Raw genomic sequence first — 13,134 nt, 5'->3', positions numbered from 1 at the left:
GCGCTCCCGGTGTGCGGTGCCTTTGCGGGGACGTTCCTGGGAGGAGATCTTTCTCCGTTTTGAGTGTGTGGTGTGTTGTCCAGAAGCTCCTCGGTTGCCTTAATGCTCTTTTATGTCCTGGTGTGGTATGAGCTTGGGTAGATTTTGAGTGCGGATGTACTGCTGGCTTTGTTGCTAGCTTAAAAATAGTAGAGGTGGCTGAGCACCCTCTCCCAAACTGTTTTGGGCAGAGGGGCCACAGATGAGAAAGGAAGGGTTAACTTAAGCAACATGACTCATTTGGCAAATACTAGTTAATAGAATTGCCTTAACTACTTAAAATTATTTTCCTAAGCAGATGGTCAACTATTAGATAACTCTATCCTTGGATGTATTTGTTTTCAGGTTTCTTATCTGGCTGGTAAGTCTCAGACCTGTGTAACACAAGAACTGTAGTAATTGATAAATCCATTCTTCTGCATGAGAGAAAGCATGGCCAGCTCCTGCCTTTACAGAGGGATACCCCCCCCCCAGGCATATTGCCAAAAAGATTAGATAACAACCAACAGGCATACGAGAAATATTTAAATTGAATTAGAATTGTGGAAAAAATACCGTGTTTTGAATTTCCATTAAAAAAAAAATCAATATAAACATAATTGTGATCACAAATAGTGTGAAAACGAAATCCTGTCTAATGTGGCAAATGGATTAAATTCTAGGAAAGCTATGAACCTCTGAATTTGTAGGGGAAACACATGGGTACACACTGCAAACATGTATGTGTATATATAAAATAAAAATGACCTATTTCAGGATACACAAAAAAAAAGGCAAGCAGACTCCTTTTTAGTGCAGTTCCTGGGACGAGTCTGCAGTTTACACACGTACATAACCCGTCTCTCTTTCCGTACGTATTTTTATACCTAAAAAAATGGAATCAGCATGATTCCATGCCAGATCAGGGGATGTCAGCCCAGTAATGATGTTTTTAGCCTCTGTCCTTCTGACAGTGGGTTCAAAAGCCTCCTACCAGGTCTCCTGTATTTGCATTTCTATTTCTGCTGATATTTTAATAGGATGTTTCCATAAGGGCTGCTGGCACTATTGCATTTGAATGTAATCAACTTTTGAAAGCTATTCATCTTTTTGTTTAATCTTCAGTAGTGGATTTTATGCTGAGCCATGTGGTTAAGCCCTCTTAAGAACCACTGGGAAAAGCTCAGTCCAGCAGGAGGTTTGGAGGGTCTGTTGTGAACCTTCACTCTTCCTTTCAGTTGTGTTTCTCTGAAGGATCTGGGCTGGCTGGCCATATATGTCCCCTCTGGTCTTGAGCCTGGCGGCTTTTCCATCTGGCGTGGATGGAAAACCCCTACCTTCACCACTTCCTTTCTGCATGGTGGCTATAGATTGTGTGATCTTGTCTATACACGATGCTTAAGGTTTCACAGATATTTTGACCAAAACGTTTTCACTGTGCTTCAGCTCTTCGCTTTGGTTTGATGTTTCCACCCATGTTTTTGCGTGTGAAATGGAACGAAGCATTTTGTGGCTAAGCTCTGCCTGAGAGTTCTGCGCAGCTGCGAGCATGAGGTATTTTCTCATCCGAAGGCTGGCACTGGCATCTCTCTCTTGCTGTACTGCAAAGTTTGTCCTTCACTTTGAACAGCTCTTGGATTCTCTTCATCCTCTGTGGATGGTAAATAACTCTCTAGGTCCTTCTGTGTTGTATGCTTTCCATCTGAAAATAGAGATGGGCTATCGAAGCTTTTTTTTTTCTTTTTATTTTGTTGTTGGACTCTAAGCTAAAAAACTAGAGATCTTGAGCTGTAATTGAAGGAATCAGTGAGGGTTTTCACGCATCAGTGGAGAGCCAGTCAGTCCCTTTCATCAGGGGTCTGTTACTTAGGACCAGAAGGCTTGGTTTCATCATGGATCACCTTCAGGTTTGACATCTGGAAATAGCATCTGAACAGCCTTGGCAAACTACCTGCACACAACAGCACTGGTTCCTTGCCTCTCTTTTCCTTTTAAAAAGGAAGAGAAAGTTGCTTAATGTGATGCTCAATGCAGCTGGATTGTGGTTTGGTCCATTAGGAGTAAAGAACCGGCAGCATTTTGCCTCAGGAGGGTAAGTGGATCCGGGCAGATGCACTGAAGGTGGTTTAACCTCTGAAGGCTTCAGTTTCTTCTGTAGAATCAGAAGATGCCTCTCCCCTCACTAAGGTTGCATCTGAGTCAGGAATAATTATTGGTTGTATTGCACTTTTTTTCTAAAGTAAACCTCTGTAGATCGGAATGGCCAGATGGCGCATACAACTCTCAATTATGGAAAATATCCTCAGGAGGTACTTTGAGGTCATCTAATCCATGCCTCTGCCCAAAGGCAGGATCAGCTGTGCTTGTGCCTTTCCTGTGACAGCTATTTCTCCATCTTGCTCCTTAAGACCTGCGGTGGAGTCTCCATGCTTTCCTGCAATGCAGGAAACACCCTGATGTCCAGCTTCAATTTCCTTTGCAGTAACTCATTTGTCCATGGTGGGCAAACCACAGAGGAACCAGCGAAGAGAATTTACAACTCCTTCAGCAAATGCAGGTAGTTGTTAAGTGGCAGTTCATAAGGGTGTGATCTCTTTCCCTCCTCCACCTGAGTTCTGTAAGGAGCAAACCATATAAAACATGGCTAACTTGTGTCTGTATGGCTGGAGGTCAGCAGCAGCGTGGGAAGGATGGGGTAAGTAGGCTGCGCTACATCTCCGGATGGTGGCACAACTGCAAAGTGAGGATAAAGTTGCTCGGATAAACACACAGCGATGAGGTTATGAAAAGAACTGATGAGCCACTAAAGGAATGCTTTGGAAAGTTCAGAGAAGAGCCAAGCACATCAAGATGGCTTCTGTAAAACATCTGTGTTCAGGGTGATCGCTGGTGTTAGGCAAAAGTGTTAACAAAGCTTTGGCATGTGTTTGAGCACAAGCGTTGTCCCTTCCTGTTCAGGACACCCGGGGTTTAATTCAGTGCTTTAAGCAGACATCAGTGCTGTGTGTGGCATCCCAGTGGGGCTGGCAGAGAATAGGACAGTACCGAAGGGAGATACGTGCCTTTCTGAAGCGATGGCAGAGGCTCTGGTGATAGTTTGGAGCTCTTTAGATGTCCTTATCCACTTACATTTAAGCAACCAGCTCAAACCCGTCACTTTATTTTGACTTGCTCTGGAGAATGGTTGCTTTTCCATCATTGGGCCTATTAGTTGACTAATTAAGAAAGAAAGAAAAAAAAAAAGGTAGAATAAAATACAACAAATTCTACAGAAATTATATGCAAATGCCATCACAAAAGATATACAAGAGCAGGAGTACTGGAACCTCCTTGCTCTCAAAGCAACAGTAAATCCAGTGCCAGGAAGGTCAGGCTTGAAACTTTGTCTTGAGGCTATAGCTAGTGTTATTTTTATTTTTATCTATATGTTTTGAAAAGTTACTGATTTCAAGCCCAAATAAAATAAGTAATTTGCTGCAACTACTGCAGTGGAAGGCAGGATTTGAAAAGAAATGACAGCTACAAGATGGATCGTGTTTATCCTAGATGATAGGTCAGAGGTTGCATGCAGCAGGCTTATCACTATCTGACAGGTAACAAGATAAAGGCCAGGTGTTACATGGGGATGTGGAAAGACCTAAAAACAGGAATACTGAATACTTTCCATGGCATTTTTAGGGAACATTTGCAAACAATGCATCTGAGACAATGGAGAAGTTAGCGGGGGGTGAAACTTGCAGAGATGGTTTGAGCCAGGGACAGGGGGAGGGAAAAGCTCACTTGTACAGAGGATGAGAGAATCTTCCTGTCCCTTGCTGCTTCAAGGAGAGGAAAGGGGGGTTTTCCTGCAGCTTTGGAGACGTGACGAATGACATGCTGGGCTCCTGTCTGTACGTCGATTAGCATTTGTGATTACACTCAGATCCAGGGTGGAAGGCACTCAGCCATTCTCAGGAGGCCTCCGGTACTTGCAGATTGGGGCTCTTTTATCTGCCAGCCAGCTGAGATACAGTGCTCCCTGCCTCCTGTCACAGGGACACTTGTGGCTCCTTGTTCAGCAGCTTGTCAAGGAGGGCAGGAGAGGGATTGTTCACTCAGCTGAGCCCGAGCCAGCGCCAGCTGGGGGTCATGTCTGCATATCTCTCTGCACCAGAGTCCTTGTGCATCTGAGTGAGTAATGCTGTTGAACACAGGGAAGTGTAATTTGGTCTCATTTTGCTCTTTTAATGCATCTTTTTGTGGGTGTGAAGTTTGCACTATTTTCCCTGTTAGAAGTAGTTTCTTTCCTTGTTTAGTATTCAGATCTCAATGTCTCTGCCATTCTTCTCCTGCTCTTGCTTCTTTGGAGTTATTTTGGCTTGGTTTTACAAAGCCTCCTCTCGCTTCTTATCTCTTTCTTTTTTTTCTTATGAAGGGAGCCTAAGTGTTTCTGTTCTCCTCATCTGTTCTGTTATGTTGCCCTGTTATCCACATCTCCCTTCTCGCACCAACAAAGTCCTCTACACACTGACCCGTCATTTTGGTTGCTGAGGTTTCCCAGGAATAGGATTGCCAGATCCTGGTATGAATCAGTTGTTAAGGTTAAGGAGTTAAGGGAAGTAGGCTGTTAAGTATCGTATTCTGTGTTGATAACAGCTTTGGTTTCAGTGTTAGATCCGTATACTTGGGCACAGGCTGGCATTTTCCATAGGAAACATTTCCCAGGACAAAAGACAGCTAAGTATGTGGTTGTTTAATACAATCTTCAGAAGAGAGACACGTGATTGAAATTGATTTGAATAATTACAGTTTCCACATACGTCCAATCCACAGATCAGTGCCCAGGTTCAATGGGACGGTGGAAAATAACATCAGACTGTCTTGGGCAGGCACCAGCACCATTACAGTTCCTGGAGCATGTGCAGGGAAGCACACTGACTTTTTAAAAGTTAAGTGTTCTACAGCTTTGGTTTGGGGCAAAAATGTTCTGTGCTAAGGGTTGCCTGGTCAGGGGTTCTTTAAAATACCCTGATTCCAAAAAGTGCTCCCCTCTCAGAAATCAGGCCTCTTTAGCTGGATCTGTTAAAACTGAGGCACCTGACTTTGTCAGCTTGCTTAAATGCTGATCCAAACTCTGCTTGAGCATTATGATGCATTAAGGGTTGTAACATGGGTAGACCGAGAAGATTCAGGGGGATTCTTTTTTTCTGGTACATCTGTGTGGTGCCAGCTCTTCAGGATACAAGAAGGTAAGAAGCTGTGTTTGTGGGCTGAAGACTGGAAAGAGGACTCATTGATGGTTTTTGTTGTTTTGCTTACCCCTCTCTTGAAGGGAGATCTTCCTTTTACTCCGTGTAGCCACCATGCAGCTAAGCTGTGTGATTTCAGCGAGCAAGAGGTGGACACAGTCCCCTCAGGAGACTACAAGTCTGGGGATGTATGCTCTGGGTGCCTCCCTGGCTTCCGTCTCAGCTTGACTCACATCTTTTGTATTTGAAGTCAAATGCTGCTGTTCCTTTTTTGGTCTATCCTGGTTCAGCTGTTTGTGATGGTGGTTGTAGGTTCCTTTACAGCTGGTGCTTTTTATTGTCTCTTATTATGCAGAAACTGTAAAATACCTTCTGTTCTCATAGAAGAGAGGGACCACTTCTCAAGTGCAGTAGAGCTGTTTGTATTGTGATGGGCTGCTTGCTGCTGGTCGTCTTTCTGCTTCCTGTAGACAAGCGTGCCAGCTCATAAGCAGCTACCAAGCTGCTCAGTCCAGTAAAATGTTTTATAAAGTGATTTATGAATGGCTACTGGTTCTCCAGTGCTATGGTTTGATGTAGAAGGAAAGAAATTGTAGAAATGTCATTTTGCACAGCAGCGTATGCTCTCTCCACCAGAACTGGGTGTCTCTGGCCCGAGCAGTCGGAGGAGGAAGCAAGCAGAAGCAGCAGGCTGTTACTTGCCAGCGGATGTGTTTTTACCACAGCACAAGGACTTAGGAAATGAAGGAAGGACTTCGTCAGGGTCCTCAGAGCATCAGCTAAACGCTGAGACTTTGGGATCGATGAGCAGCAACACTGGAGAGTTCTTCGTAAATCGGATTATAATCAAGGACTTGAGGGGGAAAAAAACAGCCTGCTTTGAGGAGTACCTCTAGAAGGGCTTGTTGTATTGCTGGGGCTGACTGATAGTGAAAATGCAAGTCGTTTTGTAAGAGTGACAGAAGTGTGGTGCAAGTCATAGCAAACAAGAGTGAGGGACAAGGAGAGCGCGTGGCCTTGAGACGTCGTCAGAGCATCAACTCCTCCTTACCAACAGAGGATGGCAGAGTCCTAAAAAGTCTTGAATAGCTTTGAGACCATGAGGCAGAAACACTAAGGGGATGCGGAGGTATGACACAGAGCAAACGGGGATTAGCGAGGCAGGGTAAGCACCTTAAAAAGGAGGGAGGAAAAAAAGGAAGAGGGAAAGTTGCTGGAAACAAACTAAGTAGGCAGAAAATTTGTCATTTGTCTGTTTTTTGGGATGAATACTCAACACCGGCCTCATCAGTTTAAATGCTTTTTCAGTGGTAGCTGATTGACAAGCTGCGGTGAAATGAGTGGGGTGAAGCGTGCTGGTGCACAGCCCGGGTGTGCGAGGGTCCAGGGCACGGGAGGAAGCAGGGAGCCTGTGTCGGCCAAAACCCAGCCGGTGTTGCAGGGCATGAGGAGTGCATGTGTGATCCCTGTGATGGAGCCAGCAGCGAGCAGCCCGTGTAGCAGAAGTGGAGGTCAGTGGGGATGGGGGAGCTCCAGGGGTGCTCGGGCACCCGCTGCGGCTGTTTCTGCAGGGCACAGGCCGAGTGCTGCCGCTGTGTCACAGCTCAAAACGATAAGAGAAGGGGGTGAGCCGGGAGGAAGGATGTGATGGGCTGTGTGAGCAACCCAACGGAGGCTGGGCTGCTTTTTGTGCTCTGGGTAGATGAGTCAAACCACCTGGGTGGGAACGGAGCTTCCTGGTGGGTCCTCAGCTATAACCCTTGCTCCGAGGGGTCAGTGAATGAGCCACAGATGAGAGAGCTTTGCTTGGCTCAGAGGTAGGTAGGTTTTGCTCATCTCCGTTCATAGCGTGCGGTGCCTTTATTGGGATAGGGAAGGACAGCTGGGGAGTTGTTTTCAGCCACATAAAGGGGAGATGGAAAGAGCTTTATTCCTTCTAGGGTGGAAGACAGGATGTTGGCTGACCTGGTACAGCAGCAGTCCCTGCACTGCGGTGGGGTTTAGGGGCAGAGCCTGGGCAAACGCCACTTGCAACCTGCACAGGGACAGAGCTCACAGGGAGCAAGGGGGGCTCGTGAGGCCTGGCGGGGAGCAAGCCTGTCGTTAGAGAAGGCAAATAGGTTTTGGGAACTGGATAAAAATACAGGAAAATCAACAGATGTACCTAATTTGGAACTGCCTGTCTGGAAACTTCATATAAAAATGAGAGATGAAGTCACATCTGGAGAGAAGTCCACTGAATTATTTTAAAGTATACCAGAATGGATGCATTAGCAATATGACAAATATTTTTGGAGCAAATTCCTCCCTAGTCTCTATTCCTCAGTGGGTCACCTCTTCTTGAAATCCTGTTTCCTCATTTCTCTTATTTTGTTCTTGAAGGAAATGCTCCTTATGTGTGAACACAGCTGGTTTTGGTGGGGCTGTGGGGAGGCAAAATTTGCTTTTGAGTTCTTTACTCACACAGGAAAAGAAAAATGGATCCTCAGAGACATTGTGGATGATATTGGCAGTAGTAACTTTTTTCTGGCCAAGGTTGGTTGTTTTAATTATGCTTTTTTACACGTCAGTTTTATGAAAGTTTACTTGAATGCTATTTTTTTTTTTTTGAAATGCCACTGTAGGTAAATTAGTATCACCAATCCTGGATGCAAGTGGTTTGCTCAAAAATCAAGCATGTTTCTGTGCCTTTTGGTGGGAAGTCATGATGCCTGCTGCCCAGTAAGGCTTTATTCTAGCGGACACAGGAGAGTCTTTTGCCGTTTGTTTGTTTGTTTGATCTGGCTTATTTAACTGCTGGTCATTCAGCATTACTTAGTTTTGCCCTCCCTGGCTTTTTGTGACCATTAGAATGGGAATAATTACTGTGAGGTTTTTTTTTCCCTGCTTGCTTTTAAACATTTATAACATCCACTTAGGAAAAAATAATGGTCAAATGTGTTCTGCTCCAGCCTTCTCTTCCGCTACTGCAATAAAAATTAATCCACTCCTAGCACTTGGAGGGCAGGAGGCGAAGCTGAAATGTTGGTTTCAGATTAGCCGTTTCTGTTAGCCGGCTCATCGGTGTTATGACCTTTGCTCGTTGTCCAGTGGGGTTTCTCTTTCTGAGCTATTTTGCTTCGTTACTTTATATTGGCAATAAACAGGAAGAGGAGAGACACAGGACAGGCTTCAGGGGTATGATTGCTTATGGGTTTTGTTGCTGTCACAGGTGCAGTAGCATGGGTGTATCCAGTAATCCCCTCGTTGATTTAAAAAAAAAAAAAAAAAAAAAAAAAAAACTTTGCACCCAAATTCACCGTGCTTGTTCTTGGTGTGAGTATAGACTCCCTTTTGGGCCTGAACTGCAACAGAGGTGGAACCATAAGAAGAAATGTCTCTCTTCCCCATCTGGGGCAGTACAGATCTGAAAAGCCATTTCTTTTGCCTTTCACAAGTATGCGAAGTGCAAGTTCTAAGTCCTGGAGGGCTGCTGTTTTCCTGTAAGATGGGATTAGACCAAGTTCAGCAAAGCTGAAGCCTTCATTTTGTTCAGTATTTCTGCAGAATTTGCAAAGCTGTTCCGTTGCCCTATTGTAGGGTTTACATCGGAGGAAGACTTCACTCCCCAAAGGAAGACAAGCTCTGCACTTCAAAAGGTACTTGGCCCTGCATTTTTCCTCAGTCAGAGCATTAGTGACTTGGAATATTTTGGGTGAAGTCTGAAATGATGCTCAGCAAGGGTAAGACTAAGGGATAGAACAAGGATTTTTGGTCATTGCCGTGATCTGCCCTTGTGTGAGTGTCCCTCAGGCAGGTGTGCCAGGACATTGGGTGGCTCTAACTCCAGGGAAGCCTGAGGGAAACTGCAAGTGCTCCAGGTACCTGAAAACCAAGAGCATGGAGCGATGATAATTTTGCCTGCTTTGTTTCACTTGTATTCTTTGTTAACAAAGAACAGTCTAGAGGGAAATAGTCTATTATTAATATTTAATTTCCTCCTATTACTGGAAGCAGATGACCTAAAGGTCGTGTAGCCAGCAGCCAATAATAAAGCGAATAGGGAAACCAGAAAAATTGCGTTGTGGTTAGAAGGGTGATGCCTCCATCCTGCCCTCTTTCCTGTCACATGCCGTCATGTCCCTCCATCCTTCAGCAGGGCAGGGAAGCAGCAAGGCTGCTCTCCGACAGCTCCCAGCACACTGGGCTCATGCGACCAGTTAGGGATATGGGGAAGCTCCTCTGAACTATAAAATACCAAATTTCAGAAAGCAAACCAGTGGGCAATGCTGGAAGGTGCTGTTGCTGCCATTCACATCATGCTCCCCTAAAGGACAGCTATTTTCACTATGTTTACAGTGAGCTTTTTGTGTGGTGTCTGTGTGCACATTGACTTGTTTATTGTGACTTGATCCTCTGAAGAAATGGGGAGAGACAAGGTTTCTTGAAAACTTGGATTTAAAAGATAGTGAGATCCCCTTTGAGCTGAAGGGCTTTGAGAGCATAAAAACTGACAAGCATCTCCCCCTCCAGGCCTTGGAAAGTAGGAAACAAATGAGGGAGCAGCACTACTTTACTGCCTGCAGCCATGTGTGAATGCAAGGATTTTCCCTGAGGGAGTTAGGTAATCTGTATGTGGCTGGTACCTGGGAAGGGTCATGTTGTCAGGAGGAGACGTAGATTGTGATCTGTGGAATGGGGCTTGGTGAAGACTTCCCCCATGGCCTCCTGAGCTGCGTGCTGTGCTGCTGCCTTGCTTGCCCCATACTGAAGCAGACGAGGAGAAACCAATCCTTTCTGGAGGCTGGGGACACTGCAGCCTGTCACCTACATGCCCACAGATGTCTTGAGTGCCCTGTGGGCTGTTGTACCCCAGGAGATTTTGCTAATATGTAAGAATAGCTGTCAGACGGAAGTGTCACAGACATGTCACGTGTGTCTGTCTGGCATGTGGTGTGGAGGGTGCGTTGTCTTCCCAGCGTGAAGCCAAAGCTGAGGTGACTGAGCTCAGCCTGAAGAGGCCAAGTGCTGGGAAGGAGTTTGTTCAAGGTGGGTGGTTGGAAGCAAGCAGTGGCCAAAAGCTCACCTTGATCTTTTGGTGCTCAGGAGAGTGAAGGGGCAACACCTTTGTCCAAAGCCAACTGGAGATGCCAAACAAAAGCTTGCTTGGTCTCCAGTGCTGAATTGCTCCATGGGAACACACTGTTCAGATGCTTTATTGAATTTTCAAGGAGCAGTTTTTCACTGAGGCTGAAATATGGGAGAGAACAGAGTGTTCCAAGTCACTAAAAATGAACAGAGCAACAGCTTTACAGGTTTGTGAGTGGCAAGAAAGGTTTATTTAATAATGGGGAGAAAGCCGGAACATAGCCCAAGGTATCAAGGAAGAATTAATCCAATTAACAAAACAAAACATGAGCTTGAGAAGAAATACTAATTGTAGCTGTCCAGCATGTTGTGTGATACAGGTTATTCTTCTTAAGTTTCATGAGGCTTGCCGTATTGATCCCTTAAGGGCCTGAGCTGTTAAATATACACTTCCCCAGTGAGTAAAGCAAGTTGTTAATTAATTTTGTCTTGTCAGACCTGGTTGCTGAGCCTTCGGGTCTTGCATGAAGTAGATGATTCTATAATAAATTTTGTATTGCCTCTGGATACGCCTTCTTTTCTAGGTGGTCTGCATTTTATTTTGTCGCTGTGCAGTAAATTTCTAGTCATATACGCAGAAAGACTGGACCTGTACTTGTTTAAAAGCAAGTGGCAAATGTCTGCAATTTAAGACTCATCACGTTGGGTAAAAGCTGCAGCAGGCTGACATTGTGAGAGGTGAATAAAACAAGAGAGGGAAGTTTGGGTCAAATACAGGAACCTCGTGGGTGGTGACACCTTCTGTAAGTAGCGAGTGAGGCCCCTGACGTGCTGCGTTGGGTGGCTAATAATAATAATTCCTGCTTCTAACAGCAGTTGCTTCTGCAGAAGCTCTGGCGCTGAAGTGAAGCTGACACAAAATGTTGTTCGGTCGTGGCTGGGACACCTGCTCAGCTCTGGTCATTTCTCTTCTGAGATGTGCTGGCTCTGCAGAACTCTTAAGTGTTTTCCAGCCCATCTGGGAGCGGAGTGGGGTGGAAGGACATGTTGTCCTCTTCTGGACATAACATCTCAAAGCTTGCCTCAGGATAAATAGCTGGAGCTGGGGCTCAACCATCAGGCCACTGTTTGTGAAGGGGGATGGGAAATGGGACCAAACAACTTCAAAGCTGTATTAGAAAGTTAAAATCAGGCCATGAAGCACACAGCTGAAGTAGAAGGTTAAAATCTGCAGTGCCAGAGAACAGTTTGTGATGTGGTCATCAAATTTCAGATGCCAGCACCATGTTTTTTCAGGTTATATGGAGAGCTGTCAGTAATTCAGATTCCTCTTTGTGCTGAATGATTGGCATGAGGGGGACCTCTACAGTGTAGGTTTGCTGCTTCACTCCATGTCCTGCTGGAAAACATGTTTGAGATGAGCCACTGAAAGAGTCAGGTTAAACAAAATGGGACCTGAACCACTTACAGCCTTCAGGCACAGCCGAGTGTCACCCATCTGACAGACACGCACGGTGTTTCTCTTACGGACTTGTTTTTCCCCACTGCTTCCCTTGTTTGTTTTTTTGGCTCCTGCCACATTTTTCCTGCCTTTTCCCCCACCAGCCCCTTTCTTGCTCTCACACACAAAGTGTTGTAGTTTAGCTTTCATCTTGCCCTTTTTCTTTCCCTCCCAATTTTCTTTGTCTCTATCAGATATTAATTCTAATCTCCTTCTCTGGAAGTCAGGCTGGAGAGTTTTCATTATTGCTGCCTTGAAACAAACCTATTGGGATTTGAAATGGACAATCAGATGCTGCAGAAGTGATGTAGGAGCACATCACTGATATCCCTGGAATTTCAGAAGGTAGAAACAATCTACGGAAGGTCAGTGACAAACAGGGTTTTTGCTAAAAAGGTAATATAGAGACTTGTTTTTTTTTGTTGTTCTTTAGAAAAGATTAAGTGGATGATCATTATCTCCCTCTTAATAGCTATATCACAAACTAATCTGTTCTGTTCATTTCTTCCACACAAACCAAACAAAACACATACAAAAGATTGTTGAAGGTGGAGAGAAGCTAGGTTTTTGAAATGCATCCAAACCACCAAGAGCCATTCACTTTCCTTTCAAATGCAGCATTAGCAATAGAGCTCTAAATCAATGAAAGGTCTAAAATTAGATTATATTCCTGAGATCAGATGTGAATCACGAGTTAATCATATTTTCATTTATTATTACTGTCTTTACCCTTTTATTTTGTCCTGAGAAATTAGGTTTCTGAATTCAAAACAGTGAACTGTGAAGGCATGAAACTCTGCTGGGTTAGACCACAGCAGGTCGCCTGCGGATGAGGTACCAAAAAGCTCTCAGTTTGGAAGCGCATGTTGCTTCTGAAACTGAGTTAGTCATTTTCAGTTAGTGCTATGTCTCTCTCTCCCAACTCTGATGTTTCAAGTTGCTGTTCTCTTAAATTAGTGAGAAAATATTTCTACTAAAGTCTGCTAAATGAGGTTTAAAACCCGCCCTGGAATGACAGGGTAAGACAGCAAACAAATCTCTTGACTGTGTAACGAAGCTTAGGGCGCTGTATTCTCTTGCTATATTTTTACCTGAAACTGGGGTGAAACGCACCCATGTCTGAAAGCAGAGATGCGAGGTGACCCACAAGATCAGTGTGCAGATGAGGCACATGCACATGTAGACGATGTCTATCTGTTCTTGTGAAATGGCAGCTGTAGGGATTGGATTTCCCTGCAGACAGCACCACGTTTAGTCCAGGTTTGTTTGTATGATGCAGGAACGTGAACATGTACTCCAGGAGATGCTGGTGGCATTGTG

At 44.8% G+C, this 13,134-nt stretch overlaps 1 protein-coding gene across 11 annotated transcripts in view; it reads left to right on the top strand.

Moving 5' to 3' along the window:
• The window catches only part of ADORA2A (adenosine A2a receptor), a 29,795-nt gene that overhangs the window by 1,928 nt on the left and 14,733 nt on the right, over positions 1–13,134 (top strand). Inside the window, exons 1-2 of one of the 11 annotated variants that reach the window (XM_080560094.1) lie at positions 10–4,188; positions 12,042–12,179. The exons of 4 other annotated variants lie outside the window; for them this stretch is intronic. The gene's annotated coding sequence lies outside the window, so the exon portion shown is untranslated. 6 more of the 11 variants (XM_080560091.1, XM_080560092.1, XM_080560095.1 and 3 more) reach the window with 6 other exon arrangements.

This window comes from Anser brachyrhynchus (genome assembly GCF_964034855.1).
Source record: "Anser brachyrhynchus genome assembly, chromosome: 17".
Classification (NCBI taxonomy): domain Eukaryota; kingdom Metazoa; phylum Chordata; class Aves; order Anseriformes; family Anatidae; genus Anser; species Anser brachyrhynchus.
This window is presented reverse-complemented; position numbering and strand designations above follow the sequence as displayed.